The sequence below is a fragment of the Pan paniscus genome, chromosome 7 (genome assembly GCF_029289425.2).
Source record: "Pan paniscus chromosome 7, NHGRI_mPanPan1-v2.0_pri, whole genome shotgun sequence".
Classification (NCBI taxonomy): Eukaryota; Metazoa; Chordata; class Mammalia; order Primates; family Hominidae; genus Pan; species Pan paniscus.
The window spans coordinates 96,476,415-96,498,448 of record NC_073256.2 but is presented as its reverse complement, the minus strand read 5'-3'; the positions used below and the strand labels follow the sequence as shown (position 1 = coordinate 96,498,448).

General features: G+C 40.9%; 1 protein-coding gene and 1 non-coding gene across 5 annotated transcripts in view; both read left to right on the top strand.

The window, feature by feature from the left end:
* The window catches only part of ZNF704 (zinc finger protein 704), a 244,795-nt gene that overhangs the window by 115,823 nt on the left and 106,938 nt on the right, over positions 1 to 22,034 (top strand). The gene's annotated exons all lie outside the window — the stretch shown is intronic.
* On the top strand, positions 8,941 to 9,074 carry LOC112440766 (U11 spliceosomal RNA). The gene has a single exon (XR_003028779.2). It is a non-coding gene; the product is annotated as a U11 spliceosomal RNA (small nuclear RNA).

The window sequence follows — 22,034 nt, the reverse complement described above, 5'->3', positions numbered from 1 at the left end:
ATGTAGCTTCCATATAGTAAGAGCCTAATAAGTATTAGCTATTTTATTATTAGTGATTATGGTCCTCTTCTTGCAAACTCTTAAAATGAGTCAGTATATTTTGCTTTCTTTTCTAATATTTGAAACTGAGTTATAGAACAGATCTTCAAAACCATTGTTGGTTTTTTTCAAAGAAGGAGGGAGGTATTAACAAAATGGCTGTCTCAGACCAGATGATATATAATGACCTGTAGTTCTGTGCAAAATGCTTAATAAGGGTGACACTTGACAAAGGCCTTTTTGTGGAAAGTGTGCTTCCCACACTTCATCAATCTCTTAAGTGAAGGTAGAATAAAGGCCCAAATTATGCTTAGTAATTCAACAGGTTGAGAGCCAGCTTTTAATGAACCTCTGCTCCGCTTGCCGGTTCCTGTGATAACTGATAATTTGGTGACTAGCTGAGCCATTGCTCCACAGTGAACTGAAGGAAGCCCTTTATACTTGAGACTGGAAATACTTCCGATGACAATGAAGATGTATTTGAAGCAATGTGATATTGATACAAATTGCTCCAAAGGCACAGCTATAATACAACACCATAGTAGGCCAAAGTCTGGACAATGAGTGTATCTGTTAAATTGGCCATAGGTATAAGAAAGAAAGCCCAGTGCCCTTCAATTACAGTCATGTGTCACTTTACTATGGGGATAGGCATTCTGAGAAATGCATCATTAGGCAATTTTGTCATTGTGCAAACATCATAGAACACTTAACACAAACCTTGATGGTAGAGCCTACTATACACCTAGGCTATATGGTCTAGCCTGTTGCTCCCAGGCTACAAACTTGTACAGCATGTTATTGTACGGAATACTGCAGGCAATTGTAACACAATGGTATTTGTGTATTTAAATCTATCTAAACATTAAAAAGGTATGGTAAAAATATAAAGGATTAAAAATGGTATACCTGTGTAGGGCATTTACCATGAGTGGAGCTTGCAGGACCGGGGGCTGTGCTGGGTGAGTCAGTGAGTGAGTGGTGAGTGAAGTGAAGGGCTAGGACCTTATTGTACACTACTGGAGACTCTATAAACACTGTACACTTAGGCTACACCAAATTTATTTTTTAAAATTTCTTCAGCAATATATTAACCTTAGCTTACTGTGACTTTTTTAGTTTATAAACATTTAAGGTTTTTTTTTAACTTTTTGACTCTTTTAATAACACTTAGCTTAAAACACAGATACATTATATAGCTATACAAAATATTTTCTTTACATCCTTATTCTATAAGCTTCCATTTTTAAAATTTTTAATTTTTTACATTTTAAACCTTTTTGCTGAAAACTAAGACATAAATACACACATTAGCCTGGGCCTATACAAGGTCAGGATTATCAATATCACTGTCTTCCACCTCCACATCTTGTTCTACTGGAAGGTGTTCATGGGCAATAACATGCATGGAGCTGTCATCTCCTATGATAGCAATGCCTTCTTCTGAAATACCTCTAAAGGACCTGCCTCAGGCTGTTTTATGGTTAACTTTTATTTTTACCTAAGTAGAAGGACTGTACTCTGAAACAACAATAAAAAGTACAGTATGGTAAGTACTAGTCAATAGGAATTTTTCAGCTCTATTATAATCTTACAAGACCACCATGGTACATGACTGCATATGGAAGGACAGCTGGCCACTCATGTGTCTCCTTGGCCACCTTGAGAGACTTCATAATACTTGCCCCTTTGCACACTCTTCTTGCTGCCTAATTGCCCGTGTGCCTAGCTGGACTGTAAGCTCGCAGAGGGCAGTGACTGTGTGTCCTGCTCGCCATTTTTTCTGCAGTTAACTAGCACTCAGAAGGTTAAATCATCACTTGGTGAATGCATGAACACTGTTTAACCTCAGGTAAAGAAGTGAATTACATATGATGATGCCAGACTTTATCAAAATTCAAATAATAATCATTTTTTATTCAGTACATATTCACCAAAATTATGCATTGTGGTCTACCATTAATAAGACATGTTCTTTAGGTTGTTAAACCAAGTGTCTGAAAAATAGGTATTGTGACAACTAGAAGTGCATATACAGAAATTGTTCCAAACAACCTGTTCCTCAGTTTTACACCATATTATGGGGCAGTATATGAACCTCTTCATTTTCAAACACGTAAACACAGTGGGTCCCTTAAGCTTATAGTCTCAACTACCTAGTCTGTAAAATGGAAATGATAACAATACCTCCTCATGGGGTTGATGTGAAGATAAGATGAAATTGTATCTTTTAAATAATAATATCCCTGGTACATAATCAGTAATGAATGAGTAGTAAATAACAATATCATTGTTTCCATTGTAGTGGAAACTTGTGTGTTCACAGATCTGGGTGCCAGGAAACTTTGGTTGTTCTTAGAGGGAGTGAGATACTGCTCTTGGATATTTCTCTCTTGATATCTAAAAGACTTGGGTTTCTGGTGCAGCGACATGTGTTCTTTGATGGGCTCTGATGATACTATAGCTCTTCAGCTACATTTTTTTTTTTTTTTTGAGACGAGGTCTCCCTCTGTTACACAGGCTGGAGTGCAGTGGCGTGATCACTTCTCACTGCAGCCTTGTTCTCCCAGGCTAAAGCCATCCTTCCTTCTCAGCCTCCCACGTAGCTGGGACTGCAGATGTGTACCAGCACACTCAGCTGATTTATTGATTTTTTTTTTAAGAGATGGGGTCTTGAGTGTTGCCCAGGCTGGTACTGAACTTCTGAGTTCAAGTGATCCTCCCTTCTTGGCCTCCCAAAGTGCTGGAATTACAGATGTGAGCCACTGCGGCTGGCCTTCAGCTACATTTGGCTACAACACGAACTGCTGTTTGGGGGTACTGTTGTTTGTGCATTGCTTACCTAAACTATTCAGTGTCCTGGGACTGTGTTTCGGAAAATGGTAAAGCCCAGTCGTGTGAAGCCATGGTTCTCAAGCCTGGCTGCACGCTGAAATCACCAGGGGAGGCAGGGAAGCACCATAGATGCCTGGATTCTACCTAGAACTCAGTACTTGGAATAGTTCTGATTGAACCTGGATGAGCAGTATTGAGAACCAGAGATTTAGAGACACTGGGAATCACTGTTTCTCAGTAGTCATGTCTGTTTTCCTCAGCTGGACCATTCTGTTCTGTTTTTGGGGTTTTTTGTTTGTTTGTTTGTTTTCGAGATAGAGTCTCACTCAGTCACCCAGGCTGGAGTGCAGTGGCACGATCTCGGCTCACTGCTACCTCCACCTCCCAGGCTCAAGCAATTCTCCTGCCTCAACCTCCTGAGTAGCTGGGATTACAGGCACCCACCACCACACCTGGCTAATTTAGTAGAGACAGGGTTTCACCATGTTGGCCAGGCTGGTCTTGAACTCCTGACCTCATGATCTGCCCGCCTTGGCCTCCCAAAGTGCTGGGATTACAGGTGTGAGCTACTGTGCCCGGCCCTGTTTTTTCTTTTTAAGTGTTTTATTTGCTTTGGGTTTCAATAGATCCTGGATATATCCTGGAAGTCGAGTGGATGCAAATCTTAAGCCATGGTGGGAAGGGACACTGTGGAAGGAGTGACACAATTGAGTGCCTTCTTGGTACTAGACCTATGATGAACTTTTACCCTATTATCTTCTGCTAATTGTTAATTTTTTACTAATTTACTACATTGGTCAGAGTAGTCTAGGTCTGCCATGGTGACAAGCAGCCCCAAATCTCAGTAGACTTAAACAGCAAAGTCTCTTAAACAGTCAAAGTCTTTAATATATTTCTGGCTTATGCTTCATGCCCATCCAGGATTCAGGTAAATGTAGCGAAGAAGAGAACACAGAGAACTGAGCACCAGCGTTAGAGAGGCAACACATGTCACTTCTGCTCACTTTCCACTGACCCAAGCAGATCATGGGGTCATGCCTAACTGCAGGGGAGCAGGGCTTACAATCTACCCTAGGCCTGGAAGGAGGAGGCCTTGTGAACAGTCTTTAAGACCTGAGCAATGAGAATGGTTTTTTGTTTGGCAGCAAGTCAGTTTCTTTTTGCATTTATCCGTTTATGAAATCCCAAACTGGAATAGGTATTATAAGGAACTATTCTGGGCTTTCAGAAGTGTTCATATTTCATGTCAAGTGGAGTTAATTTGCATACATACATATCATTTTGTAATTTTAAGAAATTTTGTGGAGGGTTTTCAAAAGAAATTTAATACTTGTTTTAATTTTCTGTTATAATTTTAGCATGGGAAAATGGCTGCAAAGCTGCAGATATTTTTGTTCTTTCCTTTTCTATATTTGTTGAACTAGTTAGAGGTGACTGCACATACCAGTGCGGAGGAAATACTTATCCAAACCACTAAATGGCTGTCCTGCTTGGTGTTGCATTTATGGGAGATACTGGCTGTCCCGTTAGTATTCTACATTTCTGAGCAGTCAGCACCATGACAAGATATTAAACTGAAAGAAATGTTAAAAATAGTTCAGAAAATACAATTGTAAGGAAAAAAAAAAACAGAAGAAAGTCAGGAAAGGCCCTTTAGGTTTGGGAGTAGACAGGAGAGACGTTTGTTTTGCTCATCTCTGATAGACAGTGGCATTCCACAGTTCGAAGCCAAGTGAGTAAGACTGGCAGCTGCTTGCTTAGGGTGTACGCACTAAGGTCTCTGCCTGCATCACTTCTGGAAGTGAAGAGCCCTGAAATTCCCAGACGCTAGATGTTCATGTAGCAAAACAGCAAATGCTAGGGAGCATCTCTCATGGGGTCTGCCTTTGAGGGTCGGAGAGGCCTAGCTATTTAGCACTGCATATTTTTTCCATCAACCCTGTAGCTGACTTTGGGCTCTAACTTTTCTCAGGGGTTACTGCATGTTTGGGGAAGCTGACAGCCCCAGCATGGATGATATTACTTTAAACATTTTTAAAACATTCTGTCCTTTTCAGATAAATTTGCTTCATTGCTTCCTTCTTTATAAAATGTCCCCTTAGAGAGTAGGACACATTTTACTTGTTAGAATTGGAAGGGGAAAAAAGCATTCCATTCTTTAGAGCCACATCCAGTGTTCACTGCTTTTGAAGAAGGAGTGATGTTTGACACAGAAATGCATCAATGGGGAAGGCCACATTTAACTTTTGTTGTTTGGGCTCAGCACTGGAACCAAACCAGTTTTTCTTGTCCCCCCTCCTTTTTTTTTTTGTCCAAGTGGCAGAAAGCCCAGAAATATAAGTTTGCATTGCCAAGAGATGGCTCTAAATATAGTGCTGGTGGGCAGGAAGATTGTTTCCTCATGAATGCAACTGGTGTGTGCTGTATATTCCTTGCCCTCCTCCAGCAGGAAGGAAGAGTTTGGCTTTGCTGCACTGCAAGCCTGAGGCGCTCCTGGCTGGAGGAGTTTAGAAACAGGAGCCTGGGCAGGTTTGCTTTGCACTCTCATCTCCAGCCAAGACGTGCAGATCAAACAGTCACTACCTAGCTGGCTGTTTTATTCTTTAGGATTTAGGAGTATAATGAAACACATAACAGTGGCCAGCTTTTAGAGACTGGAAAGAAAGCATTGTGTATGCCTTGTTTAAACACAGATTGTTTATAAAAGGTATAAAAAAACATCGCTTTGCCTTGTGTTTGCTTGGAAATACAGGAGGAGTTGGCTGGCTACTGTCTACCAGCCAGCTTTGAAACATGAATACTTTTTACTTGTTCACCAGGGCAGCATTTTGCTCTTTCCTACTGCAACTGAAAGGAAATGGAACTGGTGGGATTATTAGACTGGCTTGAAAATGCCAACTTTAAAAGATTATTTTTTTGGCCAGGCGCGGTGGCTCATGCCTGTAATCCCAGCACTTTGGGAGGCCAAGGCGGGCAGATCACCTGAGGTCGGGAGTTCGAGACCAGCCTGACCAACATGGAGAAACCCTGTCTCTACTAAAAATACAGAATTAGCCAGGCGTGGTGGCACAGGCCTGTAATCCTAGCCACTAGGGAGGCTGATGCTGGAGAATCACTTGAACCCGGTAGGTGGAAGTTGCAGTGAGCCAAAATCACACCATTGCACTCCAGCCTGGGCAACAAGAACGAAACTCTGTTTCGTTTTTTTTTTTTTTAAGTTTTTTTAAGTTTACCCCCAAAGCAGAGCAGGCTAGCATTATAAAGAGCTTGGCTCAAAACCTCCTACTGTTCTCTTGCCCTCAGCGATTAAATAAAATACACTTTGAAACCTCAGCTTATAAATCAGATTGCCCCAAAGGGATGGAGAGAGCTGGTTTGATCATTGTATTGGTCCAGTTCCTTGATAAAGGTTTACTTTATCTCACTTTGTGTTGTTTTTTTTTTTCCTTTTTATCTTTTTTCCTTGACAGTGCATATAAAATGACAGTTTTGCAGATCAATGTTGATTTGGCTTTTATGGTAAAAGCTTATTATGCCTAAGGAAATACTGCAAAGTAGCCAGTGCATTTATATAATGAAATCATCTGTGTTGAATGTATTAACATTGAATAATTAAACTCAGCCCATAGTTGGTTCTAAAACCCAGTGCTGCTTAACAAGAGACCATTAACTCAATAACAAGCAATGGGTAGATCTCATCTCAGAATCCTGACTGGGGCCAGGCACGGTGGCTCATGCCTGTAATCCCAGCACTTTTGGAGATGGAGGTGGGCGGATCACCTGAGGTCAGGAGTTCGAGCCCAGCCTGGCCAACATGGTGAAACCCCGTTTCTACTAAAAAAAATACAAAAATTAGCTGGGCATGGTGGTGGGCACCTGTAACCCTAGCTACTTGGGAGGCTGAGAATCGCTTGAACCTAGGAGGTGGAGGTTGCAGTGAGCCAAGACCGTGCCACTGCACTCCAGCTTGGGCAACAAGAACAAAACTCTGTCTCAAAAACAAACAAACAAAAAAGAATCCTGGCTGACTTCAAGTCATGCCACTCACACCACTTGAAGGAGAGCAAAACAGTGATTTTTGATGCTGAAAGATCACACTTTAGCATCAAGCAATTTCAAGAATCTTTACATGTATGTACTTTTAGATTCCATTGATTGGGAAAATGCAAAGGAGAAACAGCTGCTGGGAATTAATGCTTGTGTATGAATTTTTATTTTACTCATACTATCTTCCATGTACATTTGGAAAATAATACAAATATGTGGTGGGTAAATAGCAGCACCTGAAACAGTGCTTGCCTCATATTAGCATTTGGTAAATAGTTTTGACTGAAAAACATTGTTCGGTCAAGAGACAGTTGTTAGTGTCCAAGCAGACTGACAGAAACTTCAGGCCCACAGCTTAGAAACCAAGATCCAATCTATTTCTCTTCCTCTCTTCCTTATAGGGCTCTTGTATTGTCACTGTAAACAAACACCAGGAAAGAACCAGCACGCTGGCCCAGGGAGTCATTCTTTGGTCAGGGAAGGGCGCCCTAAGAGGGAGAAGTCTTTCCAGTGTGATTATTTATGTGATTTCAAGCTGACAGTTTAAAGACTTCCTCCACCTTGCCTCTTCTCTAATAAATATGTCCAGATACTAAGATGTGAGTGGTTAAAAAAAAAGCAAAAGTTTTCTCGTTAACATTGTTTTGTTAAAACAGTTAGTTATCTACGTTGCAAGAATAAACATTTTCCCACACAAGAATTATTAGTGATTCGTTCATAAATATTTTTATTTTTCCTAAACTGATTTTTAGTCAAAAAGATTTGTTTAGGAACAGTCACCCCAAGATGTCTTCAGAGATTCCTGAACTCCTCAGCGCTGTGCCATCCAGGACAGTAGCCACACATGGCTTTTGAGCATCTGAGATGATGCTAGTCAGAACTAGAATGTGCTAAAAGTTTAAAATAAGGTCGGGCTCACACCTGTAATCCCAGCACTTTGGGAGGCTGAGGTGGGTGGATCACGTGAGGTCAGGCATTCAAGACTAGCCTGGCCAACATGGTGAAACCCCGTCTCTACTAAAAATACAAAATTAGCCAGATGTGGTGGTGCACACCTATAATCCCAGCTACTCGGGAGGCTGAGGCAGGAGAATGGCGTGAACCCAGGAGGCATAGAGTGCAGTGAGCCGAGATCGCACCATTGCACTCCAGCCTGGGCAACAAGAGCAAAACAACTTCTCAAAAAAAGAAAAAAAAAAAGTTTAAAATACATGCTGGATTTTGAAGAGTTGTATGAGGAAAAGGATATAAATTATCTTGTCAATTTTTAATATTGATTTCACATTGAAATGACATTGCATATGTTATACTAAATAAGTTATGTTATTAAAATTAATTTCTCCTTTTTTTTTTTTAGTGTGGCTACCAGGAAATTCAGAATTACATATGTGACTTGCATTGTGTTTTTATTGAGTAGCGTTGTGTTACAGTTTGAGGAGATCCCACCCCTCCGAGTCAGAGTGAGAAATCATAGCTGGCCCCCAGTTGCACACAAGTTGGCAGTCATTGCCTCTGGTGCCAACCCTGTTCCATGTTGCAGCTGCCTGGGGGGATGTGTGAGGACTGTGAGACCATACCTTGGCTGAGCAGGCAGGAATATCCTGAACTCCTGGCCTGATACCACTTGCCCATCCAGGAGAAGTTCTTGATTAGCCTAAAGGATAGTTAACTAGAAGCTTCCAGGGCGCAGGACTAAGTTCAAGCTGAAGTTAAGGTGATTCTGTGAGAAGGCAAACACCTTACACAGTGTAGGTGAGGGGAGATTCACGCACCTGGAACCACCCAGGCTGGCCGAGTTCAGCCTAAGTCACCTCTGGTAAAGAGGGAAGGAGGGTCCACCCCTGGTTCAGTTACTGACACCATAGGTGTAAGTCACAGATGCCTATGTCCTGCTGCTCTCCACAGGGACACTTTTCCTTGGAAGAGATTTACCAAATGCTAATTGAGTGTTTGTTAAATGTTTACTATGGGCCAAGCCCTGGGTTTTTCTCTATGCATTAAAAGTGTGAGTAAAGGGGAAAAAAGGGCTTCTGTCATGAGTGGCACACATAGGACAACTCAATTTCTCTTCATGCGGAATAAACATCAAGAGATTTTGGAAGCGTAATTTTTTGGTAGTTGGGCAGCTGGTGATCACTGGTGCCAGCACCCTTACTCCTTGTCTAAATCAGAGGTTGCAGCTCTGGTCATGTTATATTGGATGATTCCGCACACTAAACCTCCATAGTAGATCCTGCCCCACCTCAGGGCTATCTGGTAGGATATATGCTGTTTCCACACTATGCGACTGCATGCTATCTTACTGGTTTAAATGGTGTAGGTGACCATAACACAATGGCAAGCATCCTGTGTGTACAAGTACAGAAAAGATACAGTAAAAATCACTATAAAAGACAAAAAGTGGGGCCAGGTGCAGGGGCTCACACCTGTAATTCCAACATTTTGGGAGGCTGAGGCAGGAGTATCTCTTGAGGCCAGGAATTCAAGACCAACCTGGTCAACATAGTGAGACCCCATCTCTACGAATAAAAGAGTAAATAAAGGGCTCCTGATCTACTAGGGAGGTGAAGGCTGTTGGTCATTTGCAGGTAGTTAAAATTATATAGTTGTTAGGAAGTAGATGGGGCCATTCCGTTGTGGGCACAGGGGCTGAACTCACATCACATCTCACTCGTTAGTAGATGACTGTAGATATCAAATTGCTTTAAACCAGTTTCTGCTTCTTCACTGCTGAATCCCCAGCACCAGGAAAAATGATTGGAACCATTAGTTGCTAAATAAGTATTTGTTAAATGAACCAGTGTTTGAATGGAATTTCTGCATTTCTCCTACTCCCCAGAAAAAAGGGCCTGACCATGTCTCTCAGAGGCGGCCTAGAAGCTGGAGAAGATGTCTCAGAACTAGTAACTTCCTTCTTCTCTCCCTTCCTCGTTTTTTAACTTCCTTCCAAATTTTGGTGTCTTTCCGACTCTAAGCCAAGTTCCCCTCACCAATCTTTCTGTTTCTAGAACTTTTTCCTACTCTTTTCCTTGGGTTCATCCCACCCAAGAATAAGTTGCTTTCACTCTTGCTATTTGCTACAGCAATGCCCATTCCCCTACCATTTCCACTAGTCTAAAATATGGATTTTACACAGTGGTTTAAAAAAAGAACGACGTTGCTAATATGTTGGTTTGGGCCTAGGGGGATCTTGTGAGATCCTTCCAGGCAGAGGTAGAACTCTTAAAGTCAAAAGGATGGTTGCCTACAAATATGAAGGCACTGATGCTGGAGCTGAGAGGACTGGATGATGGCCTTAACTCAGATGCCATGGCACCAGGTAGCTGCCTCCTACTGTTGGTCAGTTTCTCCCTTCAAGGAACAAAAACTTCCCCATTCTCACTTCACCAGACACATTTATTCTGTTTACATGAGGCTCTCAAGCATACTTAGGCTGGAGAAGAGGGTTCCATTAGACTTTGCATGGTGCCCACTTTTATTAGATATACCAATGATTTTGTTCTGGTTATATACTTGCCATTATTTTGGGAATGGGCATTTCTACATCACAATCTCTTTTCTTCTGACAATCCAGGAAACATCTCTGACATCTGACTATAAAACAGATGTTTCTGAAGACGGAGTATAGCCTTCACATAAAGCCTTGCCGTTTGTAGGAGAATTGCTGTATCTAACAACTGTTGCAACTTCCCAAGAGGAAAATGAAGTGCTTTAAACATTTTTTCACGGTGGCTCACACCTGTAATCCCAGCACTTTGGGAGGCCGAGGTGGGCGGATCACGAGGTCAGGAGATCAGGACCATCCTGGCCAACAAGGTGAAACCCTGTCTCTACTAAAATACAAAAAATTAGCCAGGTGTGGTGGCACGCACCTGTAGTCCCAGCTACTCAGGATGCTGAAGCAGGGGAATCGCTTGAACCGGGGAGGTGGAGGTTGCAGTGAGCCGAGTTCGCACCACTGCACTCCAGCCTGGCGACAGAGCGAGACTCCATCTCAAAAAAACAAACAAACAAAAAAACCATTTTTTCAAAAATCTACTTAAATGGTTCAGCGTTCTTGTGGTTGGAGTGGCTTTCATCATAATTGCTGATGCAATTATAAGGTCTTCATTCAGCCTGAGTGTACACCATGGAATGAGGATGTGCTGAATGTAGTCTATATTTCTCTAATGACATCCTTCATCCAAGTTTATTTTAATGCCACAGTATTTGGAAAGAGTAATTTACTAAGCCCTTGTCCCCAGTCCCACTCCCTACTTCCATTTTTCAGAGGTTTGTGTAGCATATAAAATAAAAGCAAATGCAAATCAAAAGTCTTCCAGCAGAGCTAGTGTTTCCTGTACTGCTTTGTAGTTCTGGCTATTTATGGTATAAACTATATTCAAGTCCCATAAACAGGGCTTTTCAATTAGCTTGAAAAAAATTATTAAATGTTTGGTGGGTACCAGAATAGCAAGATTCGTGGTTATTTGGAAGGCTTGTTTTATGCTTTGAGGCCACTGTGGCCTACCACAGAGCTACACCGCAGACCGTGAATTTAGCAAATCCCAGGAACTTGCCTGGAAGTCAGAATTGGTCCCATATGATTAAAAACAATTTATTCAAGTACCCAGTTTCTTCAAGCAGAAAGCTAGAAGCACTGGGATCGAGGAAGCAGATGTGGAAAGTCCAGATGAAGCACATATTAGGAAGACAGCATGTTGTCAAAGACAGTATAAACTGGATTCAGGACTACACCATGATTTTCCAGTTTAATACTATTGCCTTTAAAATAGAAATAGTGCTGCTTTATATTATGAAGGACTTTATGGACTGATTGATGTGTACTTTCCCAACTATATTTTCATTTCACCTTATTAATAATGTGAATTGTGAGGACCTTTTGCCTGGTTTACTCTGCAGACTGCATTTAAATGCCTTTCTCCAAGAAGCCTTCTTTGACTCACTCCTGAGACCAATCTCCATGGCACCCAGGACTGAGTTCGCTATTGCCCATAACAATGGGTCCTGATCCCTCTCACAGCACCTGAATTCGCGTGATTATTTGTCTGCTGCCCCCATTGGACTTCTAAAAGTACTTGAAAACATAGGTTCTATCTAGTTGGTTCTTGTGCTGCCAAACTTAGTGTAATACCCAGCATGTCATAGGTGCTGAATTTACTTGAACTGTTGGAGGCAAAAATGAGGTTCAGAAAACTTAAACATCTTGCCCAAGGTGCTAGAATGTGAACCCCATAAGAGTAAAGTCTCAAACTATCACATTCAGTACAATATCCCCAACATCTAGAAGAGTGCTTTGCACAGAGTAGGTCCGAAAAAGGTTGAATCAGTGAATACAATGGGTAATAGACCAGGACATAAACCCAGGTCTGCCCTATTAAAACCCTGTACTTTTTAATATTACATCCAAAAATATATACTGTGCTTTCTCTTCAGATGGTATAAATCTTTCGCCTTTTATTATACATTCAAAACATAAAAGGCGATTGAACCTATTTAATAAGCTCCTCCCACATGCCCAACCCTGTGTAAGCGACTTTCTTGTTTATGATTTTATTTAATCTTTCCAACAGTGCTGGAAACATTGTATGAGGTTACACTTCGCTTGGGTAAATACCTGAAAGCATAAAGTAGACATTTGTTTAATTTTATAAGAAGCTGTCAAACAGTTTCCCAACGTGATTAAAGTGATTGTTCCATTTTACAATCTTCACAACCATCATGAGAAAGTCTGAGTTGTGAGAAAGTCCGAGCTGTCCTAGGAAATTAAATCTACTTTCCCTTGACAGAAATATATTTAATCAGTTAAGAGTAGTTGAGACGATTTTGATGTTTTCCTTATCTTTCCAAAGGGCCTGCTTGTTCCTGTTTTGTACACACTGTCTTTAGAGTCTGCTTGGTTCTGAGCTCGTGTTTGACTTCATTTTGAAGTACAATGTTTTTGCAGCTGTAATCTGATATGTGGAATTTGGTCATGCTCATGTGCATTTACTGGTATTTTAAGATATGAAAGTTCTTCCAAAATTATAGAAAGAGGAATTGCAGAGGAATATTTTTAATAGACACATTCATATATAGTAACCCTCTTGTGATATGCGTGTTTTCTAGCAAAGTTGATTGTACATTTTATAGAGTATTCTATTATTTACAAGTTTAAGGTATATCACTTACTTAAAACTTTGGTTGAGGTAGGTGGCAAGTCTATTAAGATACTGGGCATTATCCATACATAATGGTATTTCTCCTGAAGATGTCATTTCCCCCTCATAGTTAAATTTCCCCTCAGAGCATTTTTCTAGTCCTGGAACTTAGCTGCATAATTGCCACAGCCCTACCAACCAAAACTGCGGAATTTCTCCCTGTGCTTGGGAATTCCTTGAAATTTCTCCATCTTGACTATCTATAAAGCTTAATATAGCCAACGATAACATTGCAGAAGTAGGGACTGCCATCAAAAATACAATGTGACATGGCTTTAAAATTCCATAGGAGCCCAAAAAGAAGTAAAACTATTTAGCTCCTGAATTATGAATTTGGAAATTTGAAATGTTTATATCAAATATATTGAGACACTGATACCTATATTTACAGTGAAACTAAGGAAAAAGAATGCTGCAGGAGGTTGTAGGAATAGAAGAAATGGGTGTCCTCTTAAAGCACACAGTTTTTATTCTAAACTTAAACATTTTAAAAGTTGATCATTCAAATTGTAAATGTTTTTCTTAATTATCGACCACAGATTTTTTAAAGTACAGTTTTTAATGCATACAAGTGTCATTTCTGTTTGTTTTGTATTACTTTCATTTTCTCATAGCAATTTACTACTACAAGGGAATAAGTAAAAATTTAGGTACTTATGAGCTTTGAGGATCAGTAAAAAATAAAGATATATCTGTTTGTCTTCTAGTTTAAACCACATAATTAGCTACTTGAATGTTTAATATTGGTTAGTTCATGTGTGTCTCCTCATTACTTCTGGCCTCCCCAACGGTAAAAGGGATGGTCCATTAGTTAAGCACATTATTTTGAGCAAAGATCACCCGTTCCCTGGCTCTGTGCATAAATAAAAGCGTATTTGTGCCAGTTGAGTGCACCTGTGAATTGTGATGAAGATGTCATGCACTAATTTACAGCCAGATTAGATTATGACAAACTTAGCAGGGATGACACGATTTTTTGAATGGATATTTGAAATTTTTCATGATTTGAAAGTCCCTGAGCCCTTTATTTTCATGAATGATTATACTCTGCAACAAGGGAGACTATATTTAATGATGTGATTAGCAGTTTGTGACATATTTCATTTTGTGTTCTCATGTAATTGAGTTATTTTCAAATAGTACCTTGGGGAGATGAATTAACTATTTTAGTGCCCTAGGATTTAGTTTAATGAAGTACTTCTCTCAATGTTACTTCAATGTTCTAGAACAGTGCCATCCAAATATACATATATATAAAGTGTTGTGAGACACGTTAAGTTTTCCAGTAGCCACATTTTTAAAAACTGAAAAGAAATAGGTGATATTAATTTTAATAATATAAATTTAACCACCGTGTCTAAAATGTTATTTCAATATGTAATCAGTATTTTAAAAATATTAATGATGTAGTTTAGATTCTTTTTTTAAATACATCTTAGAAATCTGGTGTTTATTTTAAACTCACAGTACATCTCAATTCAGACTAGCCACATTTCAAGTCTAGAAAGATCTCCCTGTCTTGCAGTCTGGAATCCTCACACTGGGTTTTGCTATGAAAATTACTAAGTTTTGTTTTTTCTTAGAGTCACATTTCACTATCTTTAAGTCTTGAGATCATTGGAAAGGGAAGTTTTGATCATTACAAAAGCCAGCACTTACTGAACCATCCACTGTGTGAAGCATGTTACACCTATTCATTATCTAATTTAATTTTCACAGGGACCGTATGAAGTTAGACATCTCTATCTCTATGTTACACATGAGGAAATTGAGGCACAGAGATTGAACTGTTTGAGGTCACATTGGGTAGTAAGAGGCACAGTCAGGATTCTAATCTAGGTTTTCTGGGCCCACCCCCAGCTCTCTGCTGAGAAAGGAATGGAGACTCCAGGCATGCTGGTTGCTGAGCTACCAGGAGCCTTTCCAGATCAGCGAGAATGGAGGGTGTGCCGAGCAGCAGCAGCCAGGAGAGCCACTGCTCTCAGCGCTGAAGCCCACCTGCTTCTCTGAACATCCTAGGCATGTGATTCTCTCTCTCCAGACAACATTTAGTTTATATTTATTTATTTATCGTTACATGTGGAGATGTTTACCCACTATTAGTTTATATTTATTTATTTATCGTTACATGTGGAGATGTTTACCCACTAAGTTCATACAAACACATCCTTAAGCATGTTTATAAATATGCCTGAGTACCTATGCCTCATATTGTTGTGATGAGTAACCCCTTAACCTTTGCACTGATAAGAACGTGTTAATGTCATTCAAACATATTTTTAATGTGGAGTTGTTTTTTTTTTTTATTTTAATAGGAGATTTTTTTTTTTTTTTTTTTTTTTTGCAGTTGCAAGATGTAATAGAGTGAAAACAGAGCTCCCATACAAAGGGAGGGGACCCAAAGTGGGTAGCCATTGCCAGCTCAAATGCCTGGGTTTATATCCCGATCATTGTTCCTTCCCCTGTGCTCTCAGGCAGGCGATAGATGTTTGGCTATTTCTTTACCTCCTGTTTTTGCCTAATTAGCATTTTAGTGAGCTCTCTTTACTACTTGATTGGTTGGGTGTGAGCTAAGTTGCAAGCCCTGTGTTTAAAGGTGGATGCGTCACCTTCCCAGCTAGGCTTGGGGATTCTTAGTCGGCCTAGGAAATCCAGCTAGTCTTGTCTCTCAGTACCTCCTCTCAACAGGAAAACCCAAGTGCTCTTGGGGAGGTTGGCCGACAACCGCTCTAACTGCTTCCTGCTGAATTGGAGTGTAGTAGGGGTCATGCAGGGGTCCTTGGGAGGGGTGCCTTTGATGTCATCAACATTGGAGCATGGTCTAGCAGGCTGGTCCAGGGGTCCTCGGTAGATCTTAGTCATGGACTGCATCTGGGGCTCCATTTGAAGAACGATTTGTAGTTTTACACCTTTGATTCTGGAAGAGACAAACTTAACAAGGAGGTTAAAGATACAGGGATTCAAATGTATTCAAATAATACCCTGCAGTGCAGGGGATTATTTCTTTGGCACACGTCACAGGCCTTGACTATCTGCTTGATAGTTTTGAAAAGGCCTGGTCCAGTAAATAATGATTTGGCCATCTGATGGGTGCTATCAATGCCTAAGTGAAAGGTGTGGTGAAGGGTTTTAAGTAATTTCCATTGGTTAGCTGCAGGCAAAAGTATTTTTCCTTCTTTCGTGGCTAGCCATCCTGAGGGGAGGAAACAATGTCCTTGTGAGGTTCCCCATTCGATTTCTTCTGCTGAGTATTGGGGCTTGGTTTCCTGGAGGGGGTTACCCCATACGAGGGGTCCTTCTATAAGCATTTCTAATGGAGGGTCCCGCCTTGCAGCTCTTTTGGCTTCAATATCCGCTTGGCGGTTCCCTTCTATTTCCCTTTCCTTTCCTTTCTGATGACCCCGGCAGTGTAAGACTGCCACCTCTTTAGGTTTCTGTACAGCCAATAATAATCTCCTAATGGCTTCCTGATGTTTGATAGGTGTTCTCGAAAGTTAGAAATTCCCTTTCTCTCCATATTGCTGTGTGGGCATGGAGGACTAGGTAAGCATACTTAGAGTCTGTATATATATTTACCATTTTTCCTTTTCCTAATTCTGGTGCCCGAGTGAGGGCTATTAGTTTTGCCAGCTGAATGCTAGTTCTTGGAGTGAGGGGATTACTTTCAAGTATTCTATTATCACTGACCACTGCATACTCCACTTTTTGAAGTCCTTTTTTCACAAAGGAACTTCCATCAGTATACAAGTTGAGGTTGGGATCAGTCAAGGGAACCTCTAGAAGGTCCTCTCGAGCGGCGTAGGTTTGAGCAATCACCTGTTGACAGTTATGTTCTATCTTTTCTTCATTGTCTGGAAGAAATGTGGCTGGGTTAAGAGTTGCACAAGTGCGCAGTCGCAGCACTGGCCCTTCAAATAATAGAGCCTGATATTTAAGCAAATGGTTGTCTGACAGCCACAAGTCTCCTTTAGCAGTGAGTGTGCTGTTCACATCATGAGATGTCCACACACATAAGATCTCTTCCTTGTATTATTTTAACTGCTTCGGAGGCTAAGACTGCTACTGCTGCCACTACCTGTAAACAATGAGGCCAACCCTTTGCCACTACATCAATTTTCTTACTCAAGTATGCCACAGGCTGCAAGCTGGTCCCTCAGACCTGTGTAAGGACTCCTAGAGCTATTCCTATTTTTTTTCTGTGACATATAAAGAAAAGTCTTGCCCTGTTGGCAAGCTTAACACTGGGGCTTGGGTTAGGGCCTTCCTTAGGGCCTGGAAAGCCGCTTCTGCTTCAGGTGTCCATCTTACTAAGTGGGTATTGGCTTTCTGAGTTTCCTTAATTAGTGTATTTAATGGCCTGACTATTTTGCCATACCTGGGAATCCATATTCGGCAGAAGCCTGTTATGCCAAGGAGCCCTCTTAGTTGCTTTAGGGTTTTGGGATGAGGATAAGCCAGTATATGCTGGATACATTCCTCACTGAGGGCCCTAGTGCCTTTGGATAATTTTAGCCTTAAGTATTTAACCTGCTGTAAGCAGAGCTGAGCCTTTGGTTTGGAAACCTTGTAGCCACAAGTGGCAAGGAAGTTTAAAAGCGCTTGGGTGGCTTGATGGCGCAAGGTTTCTGAATGCGCGGCTAGAAGTAAATCATCCACGTACCAAAGGACAAGAGTGTCCAAGTATGAGAACTGGCTAAAGTCTTGGGCTAATGCCTGGCCAAATAGATGGGGGCTATCCCTGAACCCTTGGGATAAAACAGTCCAGGTGAGTTGAGACGTTGGGTTTGAAGGATCTTCAAAGGCAAAGAAGAATTGAGAGTTGGGATGTACAGGGATGCAGAAAAAGGCATCCTTAAGGTCCATGACTGTAAACCACTCTGGTTCCTCTGGTATTTGGGAAAGCAGAGTACAAGGGTTAGGTACAGCTGGGTATAGAGGGACAAGAGCCTCACTGATAATCCTGAGATCTTGCACTGACCTCCACTGTCTGTTGGGTTTCTGTACTCCTAAAATTGGAGTATTGCAGGAGCTATTGCATGGTTTTACTAGGCCTTGGGCTTTTAGGTCCTTAACAATTTTTTGGAGTCCTTGTTGGGCCTTGGGTCTAAGAGGGTACTGCCTTTGGTAGGGAAAGGAGGCAGAATCCTTTAGTTTAATTTGAACAGGACAGGCATTCTTTGTTCGTCCATATTGTCCTTCTGTTGCCCAGACTTCAGGATGGATTAATTCCTTCCTCAAGCAGGGGACAACAAATGGATGTTCTTTCTCCTATGTTCAGGTGTATAATGGCCCCTGCTTTTGCTAGAATGTCTCTCCCTAACAAGGGAGTGGGGCTTTCAGGCATAATTAGAAAAGTATATGAAAAGAATAAAGTTCCCCAGTCACAGCTTAGTGGCTGGGAGAAGTATCTAGTGACTGCCTGTCCTAGGACCCGTTGGATAGTGACAGATCTGGAGGACAGTTGTCTGGGACAGGAGAGTAAGACTGAGAAGGTCGTGCCAGCATCCAGGAGACAGTTAACCTCCTGACCCTCAATGGTCAAGCATACCCGGGGTTCTGTGAGGGTGATGGCATGGGCTGGCACTTGGCCCGGGCACCCTCAGTCCTGCTGCTGGATCATCTGGTTAGTGGCTTCTGACTCGGAGGACTTTCATCCCCTGGGGCAGTGGGCCTTCCAGTGATTCCCTTGACATAAGGGACATGGATGAGGGGGCGGCTTATTTCTATTTGGACAATCTTTTTTAAAGTGTCCTTGTAGACCGCACTGGAAGCAAGCCCTATTAGCATTCAGTTTGCCCAGCTTTTCCCTTTTCCAGAGCCTAATAGGAGTCATTTTAACAGAAGTCATTTTCTTTTTCCCTGGAGTCTGTAAGTAGGGATGTGGAGCTGGGAATCTCCTAACTATAGACATAGGTAAGGAGAAAGAAACTAGCGATGTCTTCCAAGCATACTTTCTTGCTAGAAGAGTGAAGAGAAGAAAAATGTTTTTCAATATAGTTGGTCAGGTGAACTAGAGTCTTCTCTTGGAAGACTTTGCCAAGCCTCCCTGAGTTTGTTAGCATACTGAGCATAGTAGGAACTAGCCCTTTCCTTTGGGCTGCTTCCATTTCTCCATCTACACAGCAAATAAGAGAAGGGGAGGAGAAATAGGAGAGGAGCTTGGAGGCTTTCTGCCCACCTCTCCATAAGTTAGCTGTCATATCCCAGGGAGACAGAGTTCCAATTTAACCAAGTGTGGGACATATCCCTGAGCCATCTGAGCACCTGATGTATAAGAAGAGATTGCTCGAAAGACTATCGTGGTTCTCCTGGGATCCGGGCTTCCAAATGCCCAAGATTTGGAGAAAATGACTTATTATGTATGACCCAGAAATATGATGTGTAATCTTTGATATGATGAAAACAACCCATTACTTTAGCAATCCAAAAATTATACTCATTACCTGAGTGGATTTTGGGGTTGAGTATTCGCTAAATAACCTGAATCTTCAGTTATAATTGTTCAGTAAAGTATGAACAGGGAAAGAGTAAACTAACAGTTCCTGCTTGTCCTACCCTTCTAGCCTGTAGGTTCTATCTAGTCATGCTGGTGTGAGCCCTGTCATATCTCAGATTTCATCCCTGGGTCTGAGCATTAAGGGATTGACCATCTTAAGTTTTGGCATCCCATGATAGACATTCAGGACAGTGTAGATAACTTGTAAGAAGGAAGAGTCATTTTCTTTTCAGCCAATAAGTATCTGCTGAGTACCTGTGTACCAGGTGCTCAGGGGAGACAGAAGTATATGTGACAGATACATATCTGGGAAAGAACAATATTCAACAAGATACCATCAAGTAAGCTCTGTATTGCCATTTCTACTAAGTTCTTGAAAATCTTGTAGAATATTAAAATATGTTTCAATTATATTAGTAGGTTCTTATCAGTGCAAAGGTTAAAAGGTTCAGTAAAGAAAAAAAAAAGACTCTGGAGTCAAACCAACCTCATGTCAAATGCCAAGTCTCGCTAGCTGTGTCACCTTGGGTACAGTACTTCACTTTTTTAAGCCATATATTTATCTAGAAAGTAGGAACAATGATAGTCCTTATAGGATTGTTGTAAACATTAAATAATAGAATAAATGTGTGTGGTTTTAAAATGTGTCTATAAAAACCTTTTTTACAAAAGAATCCCAAGTGTAATATGTGCAGATACTTCTTCTCCAGGAGGTAGAGAAGGAGTATCTATATCCCTGAACCTTAAGTATGGGCTAGACGTAGTGACTGGCTTCCAAGGAAGACATGTGGAAAGGGAAAAATACTTTACCTGGAGAAACCTGGTAGATAACTCTTTGACCAAATGATCAAGTTAACATGATCAGAGAGAATGTACCTCCTTAAATGGTATGATGAAAAGGGCACTTCATCTTTGTGGTAATCTTTCCAAAAACTCATAACCCCAGTGTGACCATGAGAAAATACATCAGACAAACCCAAATTGAGGGACATTTTTAAATACCTGACCAGCACTCCTCAAAACTATCAAGGTCAAGAAACACATGGAAAAATTGAGAAATTGTTCCAGACTAGAAGAAACATGCCAACTAAATGCAATTTAGTATCCTGGATTTGGATCTTGGAAGAGAAAAGGGGACATTAATGAAAACATTGGTGAATCTGAATACAGTCTAGAGTTTAATGAATAATAGTCTACTAATGCTGCTTTCTTAGGTTTCACAATGTACCACAGTAACATAAGATAATATTAAGAAAAAAATGAAACCATGTTAAGGGTATATAGAAACTCCCTGTATTATTTTTGCAACCTTTCCTTAAATCTATCATAAGTCCAGAAAAATTATTCAAAATTTTTTAAAAATTTATTTTAAATACATATGTTCACAAATTCTTTCATACCCCTTCCTTCAAAAGATAGAGAGATTGCCTCTTCTTGAGTAGGCTGTATTTAGTATTTCACTTCTAATGAATACAATGCGGCATAATTGATAATATGTAAATTCCAAGACAAGGTCATAAAACCTGCTGTCTGGGATCACTTGCTCTGGAGGAAGCCAGCTGCCATGTCATGAAGTCACTCAAGCAGCCTTCTTCACAAAGAGACCCACAGGGTAAGGGACTAGGTCCCCCTACCAACAGTTAGCAAGGGACTGTGTCCTCCTAGCAACAGTCATGTCAGTGAGCCTTTTTATAAAAGGACCATCCAGCCTCAGTCAGGCCTTCTGACAATTGCAGTCCTGGCTCATCGCTTGCCTAAAACTTCATGAGAAACCTTGAACCAGAGCACTCAGCCAAGTGGCTCCCAAATTCCTGACCACAGAAACTGTGAGATACTAATGTTTGTTGTTTTAAGCCACTAAACTTTAAAATGATCTGTTATATGTAAGTAGATAACGAACATGAGATGAAACTTGGTTAGCATATCACCTAGTGTATATAGGTATGCAATGAATTTTTGTTTCTACTATAGCATTATTGTTCAAAAACTGTTATTTTTTCTTCCCCTGATATTCTGGTCCTCCCATTTCCTCTCTACTTGGAAGAGTAATTCTTAACCCTGGCTGGATATGAGAATCACTTGATGAGCTTTTAAAAAAAAAAACACCAGGGCCCAAAGCCCTAGACCATATTAATTGAATCACAAATTTTGGGATGGGACACAAGCACCAATTTTTTTAAATTTATTTTTTATTTCAGTAGATTTTGGGGGAACAGGTGGTGTTTGATTACATGAATAAGTTCTTCAGTGGTGATTCCTGAGATTTTGGTGGACTCATTACCCAAGCAGTGTACACTATACCCAATATGTAGTCTTTTATCCCTTACCCCCCTCCCACTATTTCCCCCGAGTCCCCAAAGTCCATTGTATCATTCTTATGCCTTTGCATCCCCATAGCCAGGCACCAATTTTTTTTA